Genomic DNA, 7340 nt, shown 5'->3' with positions numbered 1-7340 from the left:
ATCATTTTGTTTATTGGCTCTTTTAATCCACACATACTCTACAGTGGCTATGCCTGAAACATAATACTCAAGTCACACCATTGTTGTACATAATGACATATTCCATGTATTATTCAGCGCTGCTGTTCACTTATTTATTGAGCCTAAAATGTTATTCATTGTGACAACAGGACAGTCTCAGAATAGAATTGACTGCGCTTTTCTCCTAAATGGCACCCCATTCCCTACATCAGGATTTCTCAAACTCTGTCCTGGGCCCCCCTTGTGCTCATGTATTGATGTTGTCCTAGCACTACACAAGCTCTTCTCTGTCCTGGGGCCCCCCTGGTGCTCATGTATTGATGTTGTCCCAGCACTACACAAGCTCTTCTCTGTCCTGACATCCTAATGGTGGAGCCAGCTTCCCCTAGAAGATACGACAGCAGAGTCCCTGCCCATCTTCCGAAAACATCTGAAACCCAACCTCTTCAAACAGAAACTTATATCTTGAACCCCTTCCCCCCCTTCGTGCTCTGACTCTACTGACAGCTACGTTATTGAGGAAAAATGTACTTTCTTTGCCTGTAATATGTGGTTGTCCCAGCTAGCTATCTTAAGATGACTGCACTAACTGTAAGTCGCTCTGGATAAGAGCATCTGCTAAATGACTCAAATGTAAAATGTAAATAACCAACTTTTTATCAAAATGTGATTATTTGAATCAGCTGTGTAGTGCTAGGGCAAGAAACTAAACATGTACCCAGGGGAGGGTCCCAGGCCCGAGTTTGGGAAACTCTGCCCAACATAATGCACTAGCCTACTTTAGACCAGAGCCCTATAGGGATTGGCTACTACATAGGGAAAAGGGTGTCATTTGGGACAGCCTGTGTGATATGGAGGGGCAGTGATTGTGTTGACCTCACACAGTAGTGAGCCATGGTTCTTTATCCAAACAAATACGCATGGGAGATCATTTGGCTACTGCAGTATGTCTGGGTCATTTATTCTGCTCTCTATATCAGGGCTCTCCAACCCTGTTCCTGGAGAGCTACCCTCCTGTAGGTTTTCACTCCAACCCTGTTCCTAGAGAGCTACCCTCCTGTAGGTTTTCACTCCAACCCTGTTCCTGGAGAGCTACCCTCCTGTAGGTTTTCACTCCAACCCTGTTCCTAGAGAGCTACCCTCCTGTAGGTTTTCACTCCAACCCTGTTCCTGGAGCGCTACCCTCCTGTAGGTTTTCACTCCAACCCTGTTCCTGGAGAGCCACCCTCCTGTAGGTTTTCACTCCAACCCTGTTCCTGGAGAGCTACTCTCCTGTAGGTTTTCACTCCAACCCTGTTCCTGGAGAGCAACCCTCCTGTAGGTTTTCACTCCAACCCTGTTCCTGGAGAGCTACTCTCCTGTAGGTTTTCACTCCAACCCTGTTCCTGGAGAGCTACCCTCCTGTAGGTTTTCACTCCAACCCTGTTCCTGGAGAGCTACCCTCCTGTAGGTTTTCACTCCAACCCTGATCCTGGAGAGCTACCTTCCTGTAGGTTTTCACTCCAACCCTGTTCCTGGAGAGCCACCCTCCTGTAGGTTTTTGCTCCAACCCTAATCTAGCACACCTAATTCTAATAATTAGCTAGTTGATAAACGGAATCATTTTAGTTACAACTGGGGTTGGAGTGAAAACCAACAGGAGGGTAGCTCTCCAGGAACAGGGTCGGATAGCCCTGGTCTATATGCTTCGGACACAAAGACTATTCTTGTTCTCATAAACCAGGGGTATTCAACTCTTACCCTACGAGGTCCGGAGCCTGCTGGTTTTCTGTTCTAACTGATAATTAATTGCACCCACCTGGTGTCTCAGGTCTAAATCAGTTTCTAATTAGAGGTGAACAATTTAAAAAATGCAGTGACACTGGCTTCGAGGTCCAGAGTAGAGTTTGAGGGTCATAGACTATGGCTTGTTGACCTTTTAGACTACGTATGCATAACTAAATGTGAATATGCATGTAGGTCTATAGGCCTATATGTAGGTGAATGGGCCTGCATATGTATAGGCCTATACTGGTAGGGCTACATATAGGTGGATAGGCCTACTACATACACTGCACATTATAGTATAGCCTGCATCTCATTTCCTCGAACATTGCAGCAGCATACTGTGGACACAGACACAGACCTCATGACAGGCCTCCTGTAGGTACCCCCTGGAGGAGAGACATGGCACTAGGGTCAGTCACTAGAGGGGACACGGTGGTTAGTGGTACATCCTGGAGGAGAGACAGGGCACTAGGACCAGTCACTAGAGGGGACATGGTGGTTAGTGGTACATCCTGGAGGAGAGACAGGGCACTAGGACCAGTCACTAGGGGACACGGTGGTTAGTGGTACATCCTGGAGGAGAGACGGGCCACTAGGGCCAGTCACTAGAGGGGACACGGTGGTTAGTGGTACATCCTGGAGGAGAGACAGGGCACTAGGGCCAGTCACTAGAGGGGACACGGTGGTTAGTGGTACATCCTGGAGGAGAGACAGGGCACTAGGACCAGTCACTAGGGGACACGGTGGTTAGTGGTACATCCTGGAGGAGAGACAGGGCACTAGGACCAGTCACTAGAGGGGACACGGTGGTTAGTGGTACACCCTGGAGGAGAGACAGGGCACTAGGACCAGTCACTAGAGGGGACACGGTGGTTAGTGGTACATCCTGGAGGAGAGACAGGGCACTAGGACCAGTCACTAGAGGGGACACGGTGGTTAGTGAAACATCCTGGAGGAGAGAGAGGGCACTAGGACCAGTCACTAGAGGGGACACGGTGGTTAGTGGTACACCCTGGAGGAGAGACAGGGCACTAGGACCAGTCACTAGAGGGGACACGGTGGTTAGTGGTACCCCCTGGAGGAGAGACAGGGCACTAGGGCCAGTCACTAGAGGGGACACGGTGGTTAGTGGTACATCCTGGAGGAGAGACAGGGCACTAGGACCAGTCACTAGAGGGGACACGGTGGTTAGTGGTACATCCTGGAGGAGAGACAGGGCACTAGGACCAGTCACTAGAGGGGACACGGTGGTTAGTGGTACATCCTGGAGGAGAGACAGGGCACTAGGGTCAGTCATTATGGTACAATAGTGTCAGGAAAGCAGATCATAACGAAGTATGTTTGTTCTCATCCTCTCACCAATGGGAATAGAATGATTAAAATAGCTAAATTATTGTGAACATTATGCAGTAAGTATAGTGTCGTATTACTGTAATAATATATAAGGCAGTCTATTCAGTGGGGTATATTTAGAAATGGACATGTGTTTGATATTGAAGTACAATGAAAAGACTCCTCAATATAATGAGATGGGATGAGTTGCCCTGGTTTCCATCCATTATAGTCTAAATGATTAAAGATAAAAAGAGAAATCAATAGAATGGGCCCCTTGAGACGTATTATTATAGTGTGTGTGTGTGTGTGTGTGTGTGTGTGTGTGTCGGGGTGTGTGCGTGCGAGCAAGCGAGTGACCAATATCATATTTCCCTGAGTGCTCATGTCAGCAAAGACGTATGAAACACACATCAAACATGAAACTGTGGTAGAGCCCAACTGCACTCTATGGATCTCAAACTCAACGTTTGTAATGAGACAACAACAGTGTTCTATTCACAGAATCAGAATGAGTAGAACAGGCATCCCCTTCTACAGCTTCTATTTCTATTGTCTATCCTGCATGTGGGCTGTTGATAATCAGGGACAGTGGGTCGTAGAGACTGGAGAGACACAAACACAGTCAATTAGCAGTTTTAAGACCTCCCACCTGCTGCTCTCACTCTTTCCTGTCTCTACATGCCCCAAATCGTTACTTCTCTACCTACCCTACAACAGAGAGTGTGGGTTAGGTGGGTGGGTCTCGCTTTACAGGAGAGGTAGAGACCCACTCTCTCCTCAGGTTTCTATGATTGGATTAAATCCTATTGATATTGTAAATATTGGGGAGATAATTTGCTCCAGAAATCCTCATAAGACTGTGTGAGTGTGGGCTTGTTGTGATGCTAAATTGTTGCATTTCCAATAAATAAACAGGTCTAAGAATTACTTTGGTTATTGTTGATGTTGAATTTAATCTGTCTTTGTATTATGTTGCATGACAGTAGGTTTTACAGGGGTGACTGATTGCCCATAAATAATATATGCAGAGGACTACAATAAAAATTATCTTCATTATAGAAAATTCAGCAACATTTCAGTTACTTGCATTGCCTCTTTAAACAGGCTAGATGAGATATTGATTTGGCCTAGTTTCACGGGAATTAAAACATTGTTTTTCATGCTCCAAAAGGCCTATGCAGTTTAGCCAAATGTAGTCCATAAGAAAATGAACAGATTCCAGACAGTGGCAAAGAAATGTATCCTACATGGGGCATCCCCCCACTGTCCTTTTGGGAAACCCTGTCCTTCCCACTGACCTGCATTGTGGATGGTGTTTCCCCCACCCTCGGAATACCCCTCTGTTTGAATGACAGATGGGTTGGTGGCGCAGTGATTTTACGCATAGCAATACTGCCACCCTGTGGCGAAAGCTAGGGATGACATGGTGGATCGGATTCAGGAGAGGATTATAGCAAATACAGTGATATGTGTGGATTTATTTGTGAGGTGCGATGTGTCACTATAATTGGTTGCCTACTACGTTGTATATTTATTAGCTTTTTGTGGTTTACTTGACAGACATTACATATTTTTGTTATGCATTCAGGCTGTATCACAACCGACAGTGATTGGGAGTCCCATAGGACCAACAGCACCCCCTGTTGGTGAGATGGTAAATCTGAAATAATTTGTATTACAATAAAAAACGATTAAAAACTATTATGTGTTGCATTAATGATATACATTGACATGTTTTGCTCATGATATGATCTATTCAGTTGTGGTGGTTTGGAGTCGGACATGCTCTTGCTGTTTAGAGTTTAGTTTGAGTTAAATCGGGTCTCTCTCTCTCCCTCTGTCCCGCTCCCCTCTCTTCTCGCCCCCTTATAGTGGATATCAGGTGATCTGGAGAGGTGCTCGCAATAGTTTTCCACTTTTCTTTATTTGTTTACAATTCTTAACTTAACTTTAATGAAAAGGGAAGGGGAACAAAATAAAATAAAATAAGGAACATGCCATTCTTTCGTCTTCGTCTCACAGGCCTGCTCCTTTCCATGTCAAACACGTATGTTTCGGCCAACTAGACCTAGTCTAACAGGCAACACAGTGAGTGGTGCTTTCCACCCGCTGGTGCTGGATTTTGGTGAACGCTTTTCTCTACGATGGATCGCATACATGTCCATTTGTGCTCAGTTTTAATAGGCACAATCTTATACGTGCTCAGTCTACTTCAATACGTGCTCAGCCTACTTCTGTATGTGCTTATCCTACTTCTATACGTGCTCAGCCTACTTCTGTATGTGCTTAGCCTACTTCTATACGTGCTCTGCCTACTTCTATACGTGCTCCGTCTACTTCTATACGTGTTCAGTCTACTTCTATACGTGCTCAGTCTACTTCTATACGTGTTCAGTCTACTTCTATACGTGCTCAGTCTACTTCTATACGTGCTCAGCCTACTTCTGTATGTGCTTATCCTACTTCTATACGTGCTCAGCCTACTTCTGTATGTGCTTAGCCTACTTCTATACGTGCTCAGCCTACTTCTGTATGTGCTTAGCCTACTTCTATACGTGCTCTGCCTACTTCTATACGTGCTCCGTCTACTTCTATACGTGTTCAGTCTACTTCTATACGTGCTCAGCCTACTTCTATACGTGCTCAGTCTACTTCTATACGTGCTCAGTCTACTTCTATACGTGCTCAGCCTACTTCTATACGTGCTCAGTCTACTTCTATACGTGCTCAGTCTACTTCTATACGTGCTCAGTCTACTTCTATACGTGCTCAGTCTACTTCTATACGTGCTCAGCCTACTTCTATACGTGCTCAGTCTACTTCTATACGTGCTCAGCCTACTTCTATACGTGCTCAGTCTACTTCTATACGTGCTCAGCCTACTTCTATACGTGCTCAGTCTACTTCTATACGTGCTCAGTCTACTTCTATACGTGCTCAGTCTACTTCTATACGTGCTCAGTCTACTTCTATACGTGCTCAGTCTACTTCTATACGTGTTCAGTCTACTTCTATACGTGCTCAGTCTACTTCTATACGTGCTCAGCCTACTTCTATACGTGCTCAGCCTACTTCTATACGTGCTCAGTCTACTTCTATACGTGCTCAGTCTACTTCTATACGTGCTCAGCCTACTTCTATACGTGCTCAGCCTACTTCTATACGTGCTCAGTCAACTTCTATACGTGCTCAGCCTACTTCTATACGTGCTCAGCCTACTTCTATACGTGCTCAGCCTACTTCTATACGTGCTCAACCTACTTCTATACGTGCTCAGCCTACTTCTATACGTGCTCAGTCTACTTCTATACGTGTTCAGTCTACTTCTATACGTGCTCAGTCTACTTCTATACGTGCTCAATCTACTTCTATACGTGCTCAGCCTACTTCTATACGTGCTCAGCCTACTTCTATACGTGCTCAGCCTACTTCTATACGTGCTCAGCCTACTTCTATACGTGCTCAGTCTACTTCTATACGTGTTCAGTCTACTTCTATACGTGCTCAGTCTACTTCTATACGTGCTCAGTCTACTTCTATACGTGCTCAGTCTACTTCTATACGTGTTCAGTCTACTTCTATACGTGTTCAGTCTACTTCTCTACGTGCTCAGTCTACTTCTATACGTGTTCAGTCTACTTCTATACGTGCTCAGTCTACTTCTCTACGTGCTCAGTCTACTTCTATACGTGCTCAGTCTACTTCTATACGTGCTCAGTCTACTTCTATACGTGCTCAGTCTACTTCTATACGTGCTCAGTCTACTTCTATACGTGCTCAGTCTACTTCTCTACGTGCTCAGTCTACTTCTATACGTGCTCAGTCTACTTCTATACGTGCTCAGTCTACTTCTATACGTGCTCAGCCTACTTCTATACGTGCTCAGTCTACTTCTCTACGTGCTCAGTCTACTTCTATACGTGTTCAGTCTACTTCTATACGTGTTCAGTCTACTTCTATACGTGCTCAGTCTACTTCTATACGTGCTCAGCCTACTTCTATACGTGCTCAGTCTACTTCTATACGTGCTCAGTCTACTTCTCTACGTGCTCAGTCTACTTCTCTACGTGCTCAGTCTACTTCTATACGTGCTCAGTCTACTTCTATACGTGCTCAGTCTACTTCTATACGTGCTCGTGCTCCGTCAACATTAAGAGGACAGAGCAACCAGACATATGCTCATTGCTCACATGGAGCACTCCAAACAAAATACAATG

The sequence above is a fragment of the Salmo trutta genome, chromosome 5 (assembly GCF_901001165.1).
Source record: "Salmo trutta chromosome 5, fSalTru1.1, whole genome shotgun sequence".
Lineage (NCBI taxonomy): Eukaryota > Metazoa > Chordata > Actinopteri > Salmoniformes > Salmonidae > Salmo > Salmo trutta.
The sequence above is the reverse complement of the archived record's forward strand: the minus strand, read 5'-3'. Positions refer to the sequence as shown.